The following is a 21,327-nucleotide window of genomic DNA, read 5'->3' as shown; positions in this document are numbered from 1 at the left end:
TATACTGAGCTTCTCGCTGAGCACTGCTTTGCTCACATCCTATTAATCTGGTATGTTGTGTATTCATTTTCACTTACCTCAAGGTATTTTCTAATGTTGTTGTGATTTTTTTCTTTGACTCATTGAATCTTTAGAAGCGTGTTTTTTCATTTGCACATATTTGTGAATTCCCCAAATTTCCTTCTATTGTTGATTTCTAATTTAATTCCATTGTGGTTGGAGAACATACTTTGTATGATTTCACACCTTTAAATATATTGACGTATGCTTTAAGGCCTTATAACTATAATATTTTTAGTTTTATTATGTGTGATTCTTCCTAACAGTCTTCATGACTGGTTTTAGCTAAAGGATTATGGCACTAAGGAAATATCAGTATACTTTTATTTATGTATGCATCAGAAAACTTGTTCTCTTATCTCAGTTTTGAAGAATAAGTTTGGGCAAGTCACTTAAGTTCTCTGGACCTTTGTATCCTCAGTATCTATAGCTAATATTTATAGCTATATCAATAATAATAATTAAATAATAAATGTTCCTTTATAGCTATTATTATATATTGTATATATATACCCATACACATATATATTATATTATATACACTTTTTCATCTTCTTGAAGAAACAGAAATATATTTTATTTATTTAACCCTAATTAACAACCAAATTTTTAACACATATACACAAAAGCTATGGACTGGAAGTTCATTTACATCAATAACTTGCCTGTTACGTCTACTGAGCATGAAGATCATATATATTAATTAATTAAGCAAGCATAGATATGGACAAGACGAGTTGGGGGAGGGAATGGTCTAGTTTATGAGTGGGTCTTCTCCATGAACTTTGTCCTACATCTGCATACATATAATAATGAAAGATAGCTATAATAACAGTACATTGTTGAAGTTATTTTATTTCTGAGGATGAATACAAATAGTGAAACACATAAAAAATAATGTCCAATAGAATAAGACTATGCTCTAAAGGATAATTAATCAAAGTTTATTGAAGACCCAAGGTATCTGCCAAAGTGAAGATCAAACTTGAATTTCATCCTCCTCATGTCTCTCAGGGTGAGTTCTGAGAGCTTACCCCTTAGGTGAAAATATATTTCTTTAGATAATTAGCTTTTATGGAGCTTCACTGCTGTTTGCTTTCTCTTCTCAGATATACCTACTGTATTTATTTTGCTCAAATGCGTAATTTCAAGACAGTACTGCTCCTTTCACTTGGGATATCATTATAAGAATGATAAAAGCATCGAAGTTTTACCAGCTAACCGTATGACTCCCCATCCATGCCTAGAGAGGAGCATGTGTTTATGGAAACAGAGACATAATTGGAAGTTATAAGCAACTGGCTACGAAATTAGTTACCAAAATGTATAACTGAGTCACTTGGCTATCAGCAGTAATTAACACAACATTCTAATTCAACGATGCTTCAATAAAAAAATTAATTTAAAAAACCTTGATTCTGCTATTAAATAAACAAGAGAACTTGGACAATTTCTTTAACTTTTGGGGACTCATCGTCCCCTATTTTTAAAATAAAGGACTTGGATTAACTAATCACTAAAAACTCATGTTTAAGAATTTTTGACTCCATGATAGTAAATGGGAGTTAAAAACAAAGGATTTCGCTATTTCTGCTTTAAAAGGGACCTGCCTTCTCTTAGGAATCCAAAGGGCCTGGGCTTTTTGTTTATTTGTTTATTTGTTTTGGTTGGTTGTTTCTTTTGCTTTTTTAGTTGAGTGGCAAACAACAACAACAATAGCGAACAAATAAACCAAAAGACCCACACCAATATTTGTAATAATTAAAGCAGAATGCTTCAGAGGTGAAAAGGAAAATAAGACCAAAAACTTGTAGAGCTTTAAGTAAAATGTCTCTTGTCTCTGTGCATTTCTCTGGAAGCACTGAAAACAGGTGAAGTAGGGCTTTGTGGAACTGCGATGGTAGTAGCTTGGCAGGAATGTCTAGAATGCATCTTCCACTGGTGTGGATCTTTGGCAGGCAAACTCACACAGAAAAACTGTCAAGATGGATTCACATTCTCTACATGCAATATGGTTGAAATCATGCAGAAGCCTTCACTTACAGGCAGAAAGCTTTACTCAGATGAGAAAATAATACAAAGTTCCAGTTCGTACAGCTTACTTTCCTAATAACACAATTTTCCTGAGTCTGAATTTTAGTACCTTATGCTTATTTCTCGAGCCATCTGTGACATTCTTTTGTTTATGCCTTGATAAAAAAATATAGACAAATAATAAGACCCCTGATTTGCTGAGAGAGCCATGCTATATAAAGGTGAGTGGATATTAGCAATGATCCTCCGAACTTAGGCAATTTAATTCAGATAAATAAGTTCATCTAAAAGCAAATAAAACACATACAAACAAACAAAAAACTAGGCAAATGAGAGATAGTATAGGGTCGTTCTTTTCTTTTTTTTGACTAGTTTTGTTTTATTATAATATCTGTATAACCAATATTGGATAGAACTACCTCTGTTTAAAGTTAAATTCAACACACTTATTAATCAAAAAATACTTATTAAGGAATCATTAGGTAACGCAATCCTGATTTTTATAAATCTAAAATTATTATAATATTGATTGAAAATGTTAAGGCAGAGGTTAGGAGAACAGACTCTGGTATTAGCCTGCCTGCGTTCATTCCAGGCTCTATCACTTACTACTTGTGTACTTTGAGAAATTTATGTAACCCCTTTGATCTTCAGTTTTCTCATCTGCAAAAGTAGGTTAATGATACTATCTACCTCATAGCATTGATGGGAAGACAAGATAATTTAAAGTATTTCAATAGTGCCTGGCACACTCAATAAATGTTAGTTAATATTATTCATCTTTTGATCCCCTGTAAGGCCTCCCTAAATGATTTTCTCACAGGAAGTCTTTAAGCAGAATTTGTTGTATTGAATGGAATTTGGTTGAAAATCTTTGTTAGGAGACTAACCCTTTTATAATAGAAATTTTATAACATAAAATTTTAGATTTTTGTACAGTATTTTTTTTATGAATGATATCAATGTACCTTTTAATGGTGAAGAGTGGTTAATGATACATAGAATATACTTAACTCTTAAAATGTGGCTGGAACTGGAAAGATGTGCTAGAACCCGATTTTTATTTTTCGGCTATTTGTTGTTACCCTAGCAATGTACCTCCCATAGGTGTTCATTAAGAGTAAAATGTTAACACTTCAACTTAATTAATATTTAGTGAGTTGACAATGGGTGATAAAGATCTGCTATGTAAATTCTTGTGTGTCTCCTCAGAGCGCTTTACTGAAAATGGCCAACTGGCCATTGGGGGAGGTGAATATTTGGTGAATTTTTGACATATCTTGGAATCTAGATTGTGAAAGTGCTGATGCTTAGTTTGAAAACATTTCCCCAGGTGGTATATGAAGAAATAAAACATGAGTCTCATCTATGACATCATTCTGCAAGACAGAGCAAAGTTGGCATAGGAATTTGCCTATTCAAAAGTCCAACACATCTTACAAAGGACGGTAATTTACTTGAGGTCTATATTCCTAATAGTAACCTCAGCTTTGTCACACAGAGTTTTAGGGAAAGATTCAAGGTAATATCTTGTGTACTCTTTCCCAACTCCTGGGAAAATTCCTATGGTGCCCAAACACCAAGGTGTAATTTTCTGGTACAGTAGGTCATTACTATTCTTTCCCTTGTCTGTAAAAGTATACAAAGTAAGGACTACAGCCAGTTGCCTGATTGCTCTCTAGGCTGAACCAGCCCTTCTTGTGAATCTCATGCTGCCAATCACAAATATACCTGTGAAGAAATTGAACATGTAATAAATTCATTTCAAGTGCAATAAATTTGAACATGTATAACAATTTTATATTGGTATTTCATTCTTCTACATTATAACCATTCTTTGGGCAAGTAACTTACATTGTTTTAGATCTCAAACTTTTGCATCTATAAAATGGGGTTTCAAACATAGAGTATAGGCTCTTTGACCTGGAACATACACTAATGGTCACCTAACCCCCTCCTTTCTAAATTGAGATGTAAGTCCGGAAAAATGAAGGAAACTTTACAAGGTCACCCTTGTGAGTTGTCAGCAGAACTGATAGTGAAATACAAAAGTTTTCAATAGAAATTCGATATCATATCTGTTGCTCAAAGCTTATTTGATCTCCACAGTCACCTTTAGATCTAAAATTTGCAGAATATCTTTCAACTCTGTCTCCCTCGAGCACTATATTTTATCCCTTGAGACAGAGCTTAAAGGTCACATTCTTACTGAAACTTTCCCCAGTACCTTTAAGCATTGATAGTGGATTCCATCTCTCTGCTTCTCTAGTATTCGATTCTTATCTCTATCATAGTACTTAGCTTATTTCAATTATTTATATATTGGTCTGTCATCTCCCCAGTTGCATCTGGAATGCTTTGCTGCCTAAATCTCTGGCGTCTTTTTGGTACTGACTTGGTAGTTGGTGCTTAAAATGTTTTCTGAATGAATGAATAAATGATGTTCTAACTTGGATTCTACATTTGGTGTTTTCCTAGCTTTCCTTGCCATTGCCACAAAACTTCCCTAAGAACTCATGACAAGAGTTCACTTGTTCACATGACTCATTTACTCAATAACTTCATAATGAGGTACTTTGTACATTTCTAATGACTCTTTCAATAAAGCACTACTAGATAATTCATCTCTTTATGAAACATAGTATACTGCTGTATTTTTAAAGGAAATTGACCTACCATTACTTTTACACAACACTTTCAATTTCTGGAAAATTTTTACATTCATTGTCTCATTTGGTCTTCACAATAACCCTGTAATATAGGCGAGCACAGATCCTATAGCGTTCTCACAGATGAGTTCAATAAGACTCAGATAATCCAAAGGATACCATTTTGAATTGAGGTTTTCTGACTCCATATTTAGTTCTTGTTGAATACTAAATGGTGCCCTTTTAAAACATTTGAACTCTCCAGAAAAATAAATCCTCAAATGAATCTGTTTTCTAAAGCAGTAAGGCTCCTTGGGTTGCAAAGCATAGAAACCCAGCTCAGAATAGTCTAGAGATGTAACTTCAGGCATTCTTAGTTCCAGCAACTCAAACTAGGTTATCAGATATAATTATTTTGCTTTACTCATCTTTTGGACCAATTCCTCTCTGAGTTGGCTTTAAAATCGAGTAATCTCTCCCCCTGGAATTTGTAAAATGACTGTGAACAGCTACAGAGTTATGACAACTCGGCAACCCAAAGAGTAGAATTTGAATGAATATCCAAGATCTGACAGTCAGTGGCCCACACTGAGTCTGTGTTCATCACAGACACAGTCACTGCAGTTATAAGAATAGAGTCCTTTGATTGATGTCAAGTGCATGAGGGACTAATTCCTGGAGCCTCCTGTGACATCAAACCCCAAAAAATGACCTAGAATAAAAGGGGAGGAGTGCTTCCTCAGTGAAAACAGGAGTGCCATTTCCAGGAGAAGATGGAATGAATACCGAGCTAATGAAAACAACAGCTTCTACTATATCTTTGCAAGTTTCAGGTGCTATCAGATGGAACCCTTCTGACTTACATTGAGATCACCTGTTTATGGGTAGGTCCTTCCAATAAATGTTAAGAAATTGTGGGTTTAGTAACTTGAATATGAAGTAAAAAAATCACCTTGTTCAGACAGGAAATCTGAGAAAACCTATCTTATCAATGTGCTGTGCTAGTCAAAATAAAAAACAATTAAAAAAACTACTTGCTAAGAGATTGCAGCTGTGCACAAGAGGAACCGACTCCCTTCTGCCTGGTGCACTGTCAGCAGAACTGTTGGCTGAGTTGTACAGCATCTATTATTTTTAGGTGTAAAGAAAGTGAAGAGAACACAGCTGGATTTCCAGATCACAGCAAGAGCTATAGTATCATCACCATTTATTAATATCTTTATTACCCTGTATGAATAAATAATACCCCTCTATAGAAAAATCCTTCTATCTCTTGAAGAGCGAAGCAGGTGGATTAAGGCATCATCAATAGAGAATGAATATGGAAATCCTTCCATGTCTTTCAAGTTACTTTTCAAGAGCACAATAGAAATTTAAAAGTAAGAGGAAGTATGAGAAATTCACCAAAGGTGGAATATTATCCTGGCCTTTTGTTAATCATTTCCAGGAATTGGATTGAAGATGGAGCATCCGTATACGTATACTACTTTAATTATATTTTTGTTATAAGTTCCTTCTAAATATAATGGAGTTTTCCTTTAAGCAGATCTTTATAGAAAACCAGTTTGGAACTAAGGAAATAAGGACTAAAGTGAAAATTTTGTGACTTGGAGTCACATAGATCTGGGGTCATTGATTCATTCATTCAAAAAAGATTTGCTCAGCACCTATTCTATGCCGGACAATGTTCTAGGTGCTGGGAATGCAGCAGAGAACATAACAGGCAACACTGCGCCCTCATGCAACATACAGTCTAGTACAGGATGTGGAAAAAATTTTTTGTAAAGAGCTATATGTAAAAATGTTGACTTTGAAGGCCAGGTAGTCTCTGTTGCAACTACTCAATTCTGTCACTGTGGTGTTAAAATAGCCATCAATTATATGTAAAAAATGAGTGTGATTGTTTTCAAATAAAACTTTATTTAAAATAACAGGCAGCAGGTTATATTTGGCTTATGGCCATAGTTTGCCAACCGTTGGTCTAGTAGGACACTGGTTGAGGCGCTACCATATAACTCGTTGTTATTGATTCTTCCAAATTTATTACATTTTAAATGTTATTAATATCAGCTACTTTACAGAGGAATTGCAAGGGTAAATGGAATAATGCATAAAACACGTCCTAAAACTCCTGGTGGGAACTTAGTATCATTTAATGCTGAGCCTAATTCCTCATTTTAGAAATTCAGAAACTGGTAAACTAGGGAGTCCCATAGCAAATGCATTCTGTGCTTTGTCACCAATGCGTTGTTTTTAGTTCCCTAGTTCTTTGAGCTCTGTGAATAAAAAGTACCAACTGCAGTGGTTGAGAGTCCACCTGCCGATGCAAGGGACACAGGTTCGTGCCCCGGTCCGGGAAGATCCCACATGCCACGGAGCGGCTGGGCCCGCGAGCCATGGCAGCTGATCCTGCGCGTCCGGAGCCTGTGCTCTGCAACGGGAGAGGCCACAACAGTGAGAGGCCCGCGTACCACACACACACACACAAAAAGTACCAACTTATAACCCTGTAGCTTTGAAGAACCAGGATCATTTTGATCGCAATTTAATTTATATGGATAAACATTATTAAAAAGCAGATACTTACTTTGATTATGAATATGGCCTTGGCAAAAGTAAAATAAGAAAAAGTTAGGTACTTCTTTTTTATTTGATAAATTATCAGTAGTTAAAACAATGATTTAAGAATATTTCCTAGTCGGTCAAGGAATATGTGCATGCCTGATGGGTCTGGATTCTCTTTGGGGAGCACTGTGGAACATACAAAAGACACACAAAAGATGCATAAAATGTTTTCCTTACCAGACTGGAGGATTCTGGTCGGATAGGCAAGACGTTTGTTAGCTTACTCAGTATGTTTACTGAGTGCCCACTATTAGCCAAGTTTTGTTCTAGGCATTGAGGACAGAGCACTGAATTAAAAAGTCAAACACCCCTGCCATCCTGGAGCCCAAATTCTGGTGAAAGGATACGGATGACAAACAGAATACACAAGTAAAATACAGAGTATGCATGCGGAGAGGGATAAGGGAGAGAGAATGAATTGGAAGAATTTGTTTCTAAGGGGTGGTGGGTGAAGTTGTTGGGGTTTTTTGTTTGTTTTTGTTTTTTTAAGGATGGTTAAGGAAGGACTTACTGAGAAGGTAACATTTGAGAAAATGCTTACAGAAGATGAGAGAGTGGGCCTTGGGGACCTCTTGGGGGGTGAGCAGATCGGGCAAAGCAAATAAGTGTAAAGGCTCTGAAGTGGGACCATGCCTTGTTTCTAGAAGCAGCAGTCAGGCCGTTACATCAGGAGGCTCAGAATGAGTGAAGGGGGGAGTAGGTCACAGAGGTGAGGTAGACATGTAGGAAGCCTGGTTAGCGTGGGGCCTTGAGGGCCACTGTAGGGAGTTTTTCTTCTTCTTCTAAGGAAATGGGAAATCACTGGAGTGTTCTGAGCAGAGGAGACACAGGCTCTGACTGAGTTACTACAAGGATCAAAGGGGTTTCTCTGTGAAATCAGAGTGTAGGCAGATGGCATAGAATCCTGAGATCTAAGATTGCAGTGTGAGTACGTGAAACACTTGTGCAGTTAACTTAATCCTCGTCTGGGGCTGCTTCGTTTAGTGGGGCAAAAAGAAGGATCCTTGAATAGTAGGCATCCACCCACCATTCTTACCTCCTTTATTAACTGGGAGAACATGATTTGCTGTGGTTTCCAGAAATCACAAATAACTATCCAAAAAGCTAAACTCAATGAAAAAATATAATGAAAAAGAAAAACACTGCCTCCTAGCCATAGCAACTTCTCATCCTTGAATGGCCTGGGTTAAAAATGGGCAGCCCTCCCCTGACCTTGCGGACTATGGACCCCAAATTTCCTCTGGCCTCAAAGGTCTGAACCCTTTTTTTTCCCTTCCTTTACATCCCTAGCACCCTCTCAGTGATACTCTATCAATGAGCTGTTCCTCTGGAGCTGGGCAGCCAGATTTCTACCACCTCAGCTGAGAACTCCAGCTGCAGCTGAAGCCCTCAGCCTAATAGGCAGTGGCAGTGCAGTTCTTCATTAAACTGGGGTCTAGTGCTCAGAAATCCTTACTGCCACTGTCTCCAGCTCAGCTACTGTGTTACAGTGTGGGCTTCCTCTGGTGGACTGTGTCTCAGCCTCTTCCCATCCAAGCACTGAAGGCTCATCTCAAATATGCATTCAGTTCATAACAGCTCTATGGAGCCATGGAGGATTGGGGTTAGAGCTTTCCCACCTGGGCACACATACCAGGCTCTAAAAGCAGGACAGGAGAGATGTCAGTCTGATTTGTTATTTGTAGACTTTTTAATGATGGCCATTCTGACCGGTGTTGAGGTAATACCTCATTGTAGTTTTGATTTGCATTTCTCTTGTAATTAGTGATGTTGAGTATCTTTTCATGTGCCTATTGTCCATCTGTACATCTTCTTTGGAGAAATGTCTGTTTAGGTCTTCTGCCCATTTTTCAATTGGGTTGTTTGTGTTTTTGTCCATTTCATTCAAAGTAGAAGCCAACATCCTCACCATGGCCTTTGCAGTGAAGGTTTGGGCTTTATCCTATAAGCACTGGGGAGACAATGAGAAAGTTTGAACTGAGTAACATCTAATAAATCCATGCAGATAGAACAATATGCATACTCTCCCCATCGCCCCTTCCCGTCTTTTCGTCTGAACCCTCGCAAAAGATATCAATTCAAATGGCTTCTATTTGTTCAGCAGGTAAAGTGAATTTCTCAACATCCCAGAGTTGGATGTTTGGGTGTTTGGGTGCAGAGGGGGGCGTTTTCACTGCCTGTGAAAATGGAATCAAGGCAGCCACAGTCTGAGTAACATATGCTGCTAGTTGGCTGCCTGGTTACCCTGATTGGGTCCGTTAATATAAAGCATAAACAAAGCCTGGATGAACGGGACTGGCCATTTTGTTGCAACAGCTGGTGGTGGCGTCCCAGATATTTTTATCTCACTCCCGCCCAGATGTTCAGCTCTCCTGACACTCAGCTTTATCTGGTAGATAAGGTGGTAGAGAATGCCCTTGTGATTTGTGGGGAAAGGACTTTTTTCCCCAGCACCTTGCGAAAATAGATTAGTGATCAATTAATAAAGCTTCTAAGGTATTTTTAAAATATTGCTACACTTTTAAACATACCAATTAATCTCTATTCATTTACCATTATCTCTTTTACATTCCTTTCTCAAAATCTGTAAAACTCAAGCCAAGTAAAACTGAGGAGTCCAAAACCTGCCTTTTTCCCGAAAACGTGCATTTAAACCAAATAGAACACTTTCGCCCAAATTGTTCAGATGATTTGCTTATTTTCCCCTTTACTTACACAGTGCTGGCCTTACATTTTATTATGTTCTGCAATAATTCTGAGGAGTAACTTATACATGAAGCCTGCAGGTGCAGCAGAAAAGATAAGCGTTAGATCTGGTGTTCTTTCCCCAACTGACTGAGTCCTTAGGGTTGTGTTGAAAATCACGGGCTGCCATTGCTTCTAAGTTCCCCTTGGAGTTTCTATTTCTGATTCTTAGTCTTCAGGAAAGACTGTGCTCAGATGCCTCCACTCACTGAGTGCTGTGTGGTCGTGTGCCTTGCCATCTTTGGAGCCCTCCAAGGAGATGAAGAGATGCTATGGCTTCAGCTATTGTTGCCTCATTGGCAAGGTTAGCAGCTATCAGACTCTACCAGACAGCAGGAGAATAGAACTTGCCCTCCTGAAAGCCCCTGTTGAAGCTCTAGGGTAGCTGAGAAATAAGCAGTCTCCTAATAGGAAAGCAAACAGCACTGAGTATAATAATAACATATTGTGCCTGCCTGGTTTATATCATCCCAAGATTCCTACGTGTTTTGTCAACACTCTATCAGCTAATCCTAATTGGCAAGAACTATTGTTAACATTTTATAGGTGGGGGACCAGGAGAGGACAGCAGTGAGCACTGAGACTCTAAACACATAGTCATAATAGAGTTCATAGATTTGGTGAATTTCCAACTAAACTTCCAGAAAGGTACATATCAGAAAAGAAGAAAAAAATGTTCTGATCACTATTTTCATCTAGTTTGAGTCACCTATGAGGGTTTTGTTTTTTAAACGTTGGAGTTATTTAATAGAGCATTCATTCAAATTTTTGAAAGACCCTTATTCTCGAATTGCCTGAGTCAACTATAGTTTTAACCAAGTCAGTCACTCCTTTCTTTTCCTGGTTTTCAGGATACCTCACTTTCCTAGTGTTCTCCCTATCTCATTAACTGCTCTTCATCTTCCCAACCTTTGTTTAAGTCCTTGGACCACTTCTCTCCTTTATATATATCCTCTGTTGGCAACTTCATAAATATCATGAATTTACATATCATGAAGGTATACCTATGATATATGTGTGTGTGTGTTTTCCCATTCTTGTCTTACCATACCAGACCTCTCCTGTGGGGTGTCTGCAGCTGAGAGGCGAACCTCAGCCAGGGAGCCTGTCACTATGAATCCATCACCATAGCTAGTGACTGTGTGATTTTTTCCATCTTTCAGCTTCCTCTAACTCTCCCTCCCCAACTCACACAATTTTGTGAAAAGTTGGGAAGTCAAAATTTATGAGCCCTTATACTCTCTTACCTAAATTGTTGCCATAGGCTCTGAACTAATCTCCTTAGCACTTTTATTCTCATTCCGAACAATCTCTTCACCTCCATGCTGTATCTGATATCACCAGTTCATGGCTTAAAATAATTCTGCATTCTCAACTTCTGAAATATGTTATCCAAGCAAGGTGGTCCACTGTGTTGTTTATAATACATAAAATATTTATGTATACTATACATCTCATATATATTATATAATATAAAACATTTAAAGCAATGTAATGTCAAAATAGATTACGTCCACAGTTCAACCTTTAAAAGCAATTATGGAATAATAGCTAACTTTATAACTATGTTATTTATGTAGTAAGTGAAAAAGGAAGCCACAGAAAAATATGTACAGTATAAAACCATTTTGGTGCCCTGTGCGTGTTTGGACAAACGTAGTAAAATGATTTAAATAATTACCTCTGTGTTGTGGCTTTTGTTTTATTCATTGTGCTATCCTAAATTTTCTATAAGGAACACTTATTATCTATAACACAAAACAAAAACTATTAATATCCGTTTAAGATTAAAAATAAATGAGTTAATTGATTGTACATTCAGTGCCAGTGTGGGCCCATTTATTGGTCTGAGATAAGTATATCTCTTGGGAAAATAATAACTCTTTGAAATGCACTTTTGATTATGGTTGCTCATTATTTGGGGTCATCAGAGACTTTTTTAACAAAATGAGGGGTTCAGACAGAAATTAGGGGTTAGGTTCAGAGAAAACATGGAGATACCCACACATTACTTTGTGTGGAGAAGACCAATTCATACTGAATGTCCTGTAACCATAATGAGGGAAGTTTTAGCGCTTGGACAGGTGCTGTCACTTTTCTTCAATTGGTACCTATCCCAAAAGAACACAGAGAGTTCAGGAGGAAAGCCCCAGCCTTGTCAGTGTGTTTATTTTAGCACTATCCTCAGAACCAAAGGAAAAGATGAAAGCGTATAAATTGGCAGCTTTCCTTAAGACACTTACAGTTTTGTCAAGGAAGAATTTTTATTGAATCAAGTGCGTGTGTTGTTAACAACATGTATTATGAGCGGTCAGTACACATGGAGAGATTAGTGCGGTCTGGAAGAGTCAGGGGAGATTTCAATGAGATGTTGGAAATTCACCTATGTCTTAAAAGACAGATGCATCAATATGAAGGAAGTATTATTTGGCAGGATAAACAGCAAGGGACATGCCAAGGAGGCTGAAATTGAATGGCATCTGTGGGTGGATGAGTTAATAGAGGATAAGCCTGAGTATCAGGCTTGCTACTATTGTGGGGTAGAGTAAAAATTCTAAGTGTCAACTGATATGTAAACTCAAAGAGGTCTGACTACTTGCCTGATGGTTCATAGTGAGTTTCTGGTAAAAGCAGTGCTTACACACAGCTCTCCATCTTGTTGGAGGTGGGATGAGACTTAAGAATTCGAGGTGAATTTTTCCTTTAAAGATCTTGGCGATCCTTCCTTCTAATCTGGCCTACAGGGGTCAGACACAGCCGTTGATCAATATTTTTAGTTATTATAGCATAGTGAGGATGAGCTTAGCCCCCTGGAATAGCAGTGTCCTGAGTTGGAGGCCTGTCTCTGCAACTATGCAAATGTGTAATCTTGCCAAACGGGCATCCTGTGCCTAGGATTCAGTTTCACCTAGTTAAGAATACCTGACTTATTTATTAAGTAGAACATTACATACTGATAAGAAAGGGAGAGGTTTGTGGCAGCGGAATGTAAGAATGGTAGTAATTGGGGCTCCAATTTAAAAAATATCTCTGAAGAAACATAGGAAGTAATTCTTGTGCTGACCAGCCAGTTATAGCCAGAGGCTCTCTTCTGCCTTTTCCAGAGAACTAACTATAAGACTCCCGAGTCCTTCAGGAGGATGACGTAAGAGGAGTCCAAATGGGTTCATCTGACCATGTAAATCTCTGCTTAATTATCATGGTGCCCATTGTAGCATCCAGCGTTGCTTAAAAGCTTGTCGATTCTTCTAAGTGACTCTTTCACTGTGCTCCAAGCTGTACTGCTTTTCCATCAGAAAACTTTTTTTCGAGGACATTGATCATCCTTCCCCAACCTTCTCTCCCAGGGCCTCCCTACCTGTATGTTTTCTTTCCTTCTGAGATTTCTTATCAGGGCCCCCCTACGGCACAGTGATTTTTTGCAAACCCCTCTGATGTGAAAACTGAGAAAAATCTTTCTGGAATCTTTTTGAAGCTTTGATTTATGTAAAGCACAATAAAAGCACAGCTGGAATTGGAGATACCAAGCTCTGCTTTTTAAGTCGGCTTCGAAGAGAAGGGGGAATAGCAAGATTAGTTTGGTCTTGAATGTCAAAGCAGAGCCGAGATGTAGCAGGGTACCATTTATAAAAATACTTTGGAGCAATAGCTGTGCTTTGAAACTAATGAGAATAATGTTTAGATTAATAGCTTAGGTCATATTTCATATGTTATATTAAACACTGGAGAAAAAGAGCAAAAGGAGAAAGTTGGCATACACTTCAAAAATCTACACACATTACTAATCAAAGAACACTTTTTAATGTTCTTGCAAAATGCCATAAATGCTAGCTAAAACCTCCTATGTTGCATCCTATTTCTTCTACAAACTTTTTGCCATCATCTTTTAAAAGGTGGGCCAAATTATTTTTTCCAAATGTCTGTTTAGATGAGATTCTTAGACCTTTTTAAATGGAAAGGGTTATAGAGCACCTTGAGATCTAAAGGAAAAAAAATACATATATATATACTAATCTTTGGAAATTCATATAGTTATATATTTTGAACTTGATACGTAAAGATTCACGGGTCCATGATGAATCGTTAGCTCAGTGAATGCTAGACTAAGAGTTACTATTCTAAACCAAGTCAGTGTCAAAGCAATTCAAATGTGAATAAAAACAAGCATGCCTACCACTTAGGATGGATGTAACTAATAAATAAAAGTGGTTTAAGAGATCACCACAGCTAAATACATATTAGTATTTACTGTTTTTATTGTTATTTTTGTCTCTAGTTTCTTAATACCAATTTCAAGAATTCTTTTTTGAAGAATGAAAAATCTTCAGTTTCATGAAATAAAACCGTCTACTTTTTTTACAATTATTTAGGACCCTTTTAAATAGCTGCTTGCAGGTTTTATTTTATTTGAAAAAATCAATTTGTAAAATTATATTTCAAATGTGTTTAAAATGTGTTTTTTTTAAAATATCAGCTTACCAGATGCCAAACAACTTTACAATTTTAAAGGTGTTTTAGGTAATAAAAGAAGGCTTTTTCATGATACGCTTCTCATTATTGAAGAGAAATGTCTTTAATATAAACAGCAAACAAAAAATGTCATTCAATCCATACCCATGTGTGTAGATAATACAGGAAGTTAATAAGATAGTTATAGTTATCCAGGTAATTGGGAAAAAGCAAGCTTTTGAGATCTAGAGATCAAGTTTATTTTATAGTTCTTATTGTTGGAATTCCCTATTATTCTTATTAAATGGATATACTCAGTGATAGTAGGGTTGATAAAGTCTCTGTTCAACCTCAGAAGTGGGCATATCTCCAGCTGGTGGACACTCTATGTTTTTGATTCTATGCCATCATGTGGTTCAGGGATTTTTTTTCATACTTGGATGGGTACTAGAGTTCCAGAGCTACCCACATTGAGATGATGCCTTATGTTGGTTTTCATCTCCTGGAATTTTTTTTTTAATCCATCTCACTTCCATGTGTCCCTACTATTTTACAAAATAACTTGTGAGTTGTGGTAAGACCAAAGTTATCTTGGTCTATAACTCAATCCATATTCAAGCTCATTTGTCCACTTTGTCTTCTACAACCTGATTGTCAGCACCATACATCTCTATTCAGGGTTGGAAAACTATGATCAAAACCCACTGGGTCTCTGTACGTAGTGCTTAGGGATCCAAAGCCTTTTTGAGAACTCCCCATTTCCTCTTCCTTTCCTCCATGACTGATCTTCTCATCATTCTGCTGGAAATTGTGTAGACAAACCCTAGGACATAAGTAAAGTGTGGAATGTTTAGGGTCTGCATCATTATTACTTTCTTACACTGGAGCCCTCCAGGGCCTAACTCCACACCCCTTTCTTTTGCAACAACACCACTCTTCACAACTTCTTCATCTCCTGTAGTGTAATGGAATTTTCTGGAGTCTTTTATGGCAGTTTGATTTCCAAAATAAGTTTCTCCTTGTCATCCTTGGTGAATCAATCACGTTTGAACCATTTTACTGTCTCCAATATCTCCCTTGCAATGACACGTTCTTCCTGCCATGGTCCTTCCAATGTGACCCTCCTAGACTACCACGTCCTGTGCTACTACCCTTGGTGCCGGACTTGCTTTCTGGGCATTGAAGACAGAGGTTGTCAGTGGGTTGGGGGCTGGTGACTACTTGGTCTTGCCTTCACTGTTCATGATCTAGAGGAGTCAAACCTGGGATGAGGAGGTGACTGGGCCAGCAATTATGATGCTGTAATTTCTCAGGGCTTCTCATTACCTTCTACTCACTGAACAAAGTCACTCATTATAAACAGATGGAAGGTGATATTAAGAGGAATGAGGTTGCCAAGGACCATAGACTGGGAGAGCAGGAAGACGCTCTGAAAAATTATTTCATCCAAACTCTATTCTAAACATTCCTATTTCATGGAGTCTCAGATAGTTGAATTCACTTGTCCAAGGTCACTTGGCTGTAAAGTTAGACTTCCTCTCAAGGTCTCATGATTTGAGACACAAGGTTATACACAAAACAGAACTAACTTTAGTTCTCAACTTGAGATGTCTTTGGTCTCAGCAAGTAGGAAACCAGAGGAGACACATTCAGCATCACACTGAGAACTTCCAACCTCATATCCAAGAGGAAACCTCCTGCAAGCGTGTGTGAGTGTCTTCATAATTGCTCTGGTTTGGCCTGCAGTACTCTTGCTCCCAATAATGCCAGCCAGAACCTTCACAGTCGAGGCAGTCCTTTCCACTCATTAGAGATTTAAATAAGCTAAAGGAAAGTAGCTTACTGATAGGGCATTTACTCTTTACTTGCAGCCCTTCATAATATATAGGAATAAAAGCCCTTAATACTGATTTAAGCTTAACTATCTTTTCTCCCATTCTATTTTTTTAAACATCTTTATTGGAGTATAATTGTTTTACAGTGGTATCTTAGTTTCTGCTGTATAACAAAGTGAATCAGCTGTACATATACATATATCCCCATATCTCCTCCCTCTTGCATCTCCAACCTTCCCTATCCCACCCCTCTAGGTGGACACAAAGCACCGAGCTGATCTCCCTGTGCTATGTGGCTGCTTCCCACTAGCTATCTGTTTTACATTTGGTAGTGTATATATGTCCATGCCACTCTCTCACTTTGTCCCAGTTTACCCTTCCCCCTCCCCGTGTCCTCAAGTCCATTCTCTCCGTCTGCGTCTTTATTCCTGTCCTGCCCCTAGGTTCTTCAGAACCATTTTTTTAAAAATTTAGATTCCATATATATGTGTTAGCATACAGTATTTGTTTTTCTCTTTCTGATTTACTTCACTCCGTATGACAGTCTCTAGGTCCATCCACCTCACTACAAATAACTAAATTTCATTTCTTTTCCTGGCTGAGTAACATTCCATTGTATATATGTGCCACATCTTCTTTAGCCATTCCTCTGTTGATGGACACTTAGGTTGCTTCCATGTCCTGGCTATTGTAAATAGATCTGCAATGAACATTGTGATATTGTCTCCCATTCTAAAATGGATTTATTCCTTTGTTACTCCTTGACCACTGCGGACTGCCTCAAGACCACTGAAAAATACTTTCTGGATATAGCAACTGACAGTAAATGACTAGGCTAAGAGTTAAGAGTGCAGGTCCTGCCATTTATTCAGCTGAATGGCTTTATTCAACTAACTCGTTAAAGGAAGGAGATTTTCTATTCCTGTTGCTGGAGTTACAGAAGTAGAAGTTGTTTCTCGATTCTCCAAATAAGGATATAAATCCAAATAAAAATATGAATGCATTTCCCAGAAAACATTTATATACTTTCAGTTATTTTCTGTAATTTACTTTACCTCCAGCTGGATCGGAAATCTTATCATGGTTCATTAATTATTTCATAAAATTGTATTATATCAGAGATTAGAGAGAACTTAGAGATCAGCTATTCTAAATTAACTCATTTTACAGATGAGGAAACTCACTGAGGATGATTTATTTGCTAAGGCCATATAACAAGTCTATAGCAGAATTACGAAAACTCTTTTCAGTATTCCAAGTCAACTACTCAATACTACAACCCTTCCATAATCAGAAAAGGCCTGTGTTACATGTCCGAGAGTCAAGGTTGTCTAATCCAAGCCTAAAAACTAACATTCTTTGTCTTGGAATATAGCAACAGTTCAGAAATAATCAATTTTTAAGAGACTTTGCATACTCTAATCTTGGGAACAGACAGGGCTGGTGTTCATAGGACTTTTTATTGATTTGAATTTTATTTTTTAGAAAGGAACAATTCTTGGGAATGAAAGTCTTTCTGACCCAGAAAGCCTAGTAATATACATCAGTGGAATCTGAATCATCATACATCGTAATACATTTACTAGATTTTTTTAAAATCAGGTAATCTTTGAGAGAAGAGTAGGGATGCTAGTATATAAGTTGAATACAAATCACTTTGTCTGAGAATTTGTGATTCAACATTTCTTCAAAATATTGGTGAAGCTTTTCCTTCTCTTATTTTTCTCCATCCCAGTTTTTCTGGATCTTTTCCCAGCTCCTAGCCCCCTTCTCCCCCCCCCCCCCCTCTCTCTCTCTCTCTCTCTCTCTCTCTCTCTCTCTATATATATATATATATATATATGTATATATATATAATTATGAATATTAAACTTTGTGTCCTTTAACTACCTCTTATTCATAACCACTTTATGCTACATACTGCTGTATTTTTACTTAAATGTTGCAGAAGATGATTGTTAATGTGAATTCTTGGTAGGTTTTGGGAGCTCTAGTAAAGAGCAGTTGACCCAGTAGACAAAAAGAACTTGACCCGATGGTGAAGTCTGTTCATGTTCTAGACCTGATTATCTAGCCTATAATGTAATTCTGTAAGACCTGATAGTCTTCCAAAAATTTTCTATTATGCTTAAGCAAAGTTAATTTCTGGTGATTACAATAAAGCAATCTGATTATATAGAGAAATGCAAAAAATAAAAAAAGAACTCAACCCGAGTATCAGAAAGAAGGAAGACACCAGAAGGAGGATAATCTGGTACTAGAAATTGAGGAGACTTGAGTTAGTATAGGTCAGAAAGAGAAGAAAGTTCTTTCAGAAACTAAAAAGTAAGAGCAGGAAATTTAAAACATTCCTTGTGTCTATCATGTTTGTTTATTCATTCATTCATTTATTAAACAAATATTTATTGGGTAGGTGCTATGTACCAGACACTATTCTTAGTACGCAAGATACATCAGTGAGCAAAACCAGTAAGATTCCTTCTCCTAAGAAGCTTCTATTGTAGAGTGGGGAGACAGACAGTAAATTACAAACTTAAATAAGTAAAGGATATAGTATCTCAGAAGTTGAATCACGCTAAGGAAAAAGTGCTAAAGGATCAGTGGCTGCAGAACTAAATGCATTAGGCAGGGTAGGCCTCCTTGAGAAGATGACATTTGAGCAAAGACTTGATTGGAGTGAGGGAGATGGCCATATGGATGTCTAGGGAAAAGGTATTCCAAGTGGAGCAACCACTCATTGCGAACTTCTGAAGGTGTAAAAACAGATGGCAGCATGCGGGAAAGAGTGGCCGAATCAAAATGAGGGAAGGAAGATTGGTAGGAAATGAGGTCACCAAACTGCAGAGAATGCATCTGACTCATTCTTATTATCACCAGCATTAAGCACAGTACCCGGCGTAGAGTTAATGCTCGGCGTGTGCTGAAAGAATGACCGAATAAACAGGTGGAAATAAGAGTAGGGTCTACTAGAACTCCCTACCATTTAAATGGGAAGTGTAGCTGGGGTGAGATGACACCTGCTGTCCAAGATGGCTAAATATCTGTGCATATGCTAGCATGATCATGGGTCGGATTTGTTTGAAGTAGTTCTGATTTGAAAGAGAGATTGGGTAATGATTTAGGTCTAGTGTTGTACATCATGAGACAAAATAATTGGTCACTGTGTCTGATTTGGTTATTCCATCCTGGTTTCATTTTCCTCCCCACTCTTCTTGCTTGCCCCTCCTTTTATTGCTCTCTTCTCTTCAACTTCCATTTTTCATTCATTCTAACTTCTCACCCAGAGGTAGTCTGAGCTTGTGGAACTTCACAATGTGTAGCAGTGGTTTCACCCAGGTTTAAAGACGTTTGACTTAACAGCAGCAAGGTAGAAAGGCCCGTGCTGTACACCCATAAACCCCCATAAAGCTAAGGGCAAACACACAAACAAAATCTCCTTGTCATCAAAAAATATCCCATCCATTTCTATTTGTCTTAGTGTGTCCTTCAAGGAATGTGAAAATCCTCCTGCTGGCTAAACACATCTAGAGGTTGATCCTTTCATGGGTTAATTTACCTGCCATTAACTTCATGAAGCAACCTTTAATCCAGACGTTACAACATCATGAAAAAGGAGGAGAACTGGTTGGATTTTTACTAGATCTCACAGGATCTTAAATACTGATATGATGTATCACCCCCACCCCATAAGTAGGGTTTTGGGGTGCATAGGTGGAACTTCTTCATTTCTCCTCTGAATGTAAGGTTTAGAATGAACTTGGAAGGAGCTGGAGGTTTTGCACACCTTGGCAAGTATTTAAGTTGATAACATTTGGACTGTCAATGCTATAATCCCTCCTTCCCCACTTCCACCTGCAAGAAGAAGCAAAGACCAAAATCTACCTGGAACATCTGTTTTTCTAAGATGACTTTTGGCACTTGTTATTATTAGATTAATGCTTGCTCATTGGGAAAAAATGCACACTATATAAGAGAATAAAATAAAACATAAAAGCCCCAAAGCCAAGTTCCCCATTCCTCAGAGATTATCAGGGTTAACATTTAAAGTGAATTCTCCAAAACTTTGTCTATGCTTCGTCAAATATAGTATACTTATAATTTTTAAATAATGCATTCAAACCATGCAGACTGTGCTGCCTTTACTTGCTTGACATCATTTCATGTTGTTGCATATAGATCTTCCTCATTTTTTCTAAAGATTAAATGGTATTGCTTGGGTGGATTGCTCTAAGGTATTTAGCTGGTCCATTTTATGTTCTTTCCTCTTTATCATTATTGCAAATGATGCAAGAAATTCCTGTGCATACATACTTGTGCATTGAAATCTATTTGATGATACTGAAATCTATTGAAAATGCTTTTAAAAGCATTTCATATTATTTCATTAAAAATGAACTGTATAGAAGGAATCTATAAGAAAGGAGCTGCAAAGCACCCCTTATTTCATGCAACCCTAAAATATAGGTACTGACTAGAAGGTGGCTCGTGCTTAATCATTTTTTTTCTTCTTAGAGAAAAGGCAAATTACAGTGAGCTAAAAGGATTTAAGATGCTTTAATATGCAGGAAAAATACGAAAATATGACTCCTCTTCATTTTGAAGTTCCACTTAGTACCCTCCCTTCATCAGAAGATACTTGTTAGTTCACACTTCACTCAAGTACCAGCCTTGAAAGAAAGAGTAAAATGCATTTTCCAGGTTTCTCAGAGCAGATGTGCCAAATTTTGTGAAGGCACTTAAATTTCCTAGATCCATGCAAAGATTAATTAAGGTAATTTCCACCCCTCTGTAGGGCAATGATGTATTTTACCTTTGCTGCGTTATAAGAAAGGCCCTCCGTGATCTGATGTTACTTCTCTAGTCAATTTTATCCAGTGGTTTGCTAATAAATATTTAACAACTGGCTCACCTCCTACTAAAAGAAAAAAATA

Source organism: Delphinus delphis, chromosome 8, assembly GCF_949987515.2.
Source record: "Delphinus delphis chromosome 8, mDelDel1.2, whole genome shotgun sequence".
Lineage (NCBI taxonomy): Eukaryota > Metazoa > Chordata > Mammalia > Artiodactyla > Delphinidae > Delphinus > Delphinus delphis.
The sequence above is the reverse complement of the archived record's forward strand: the minus strand, read 5'-3'. Positions refer to the sequence as shown.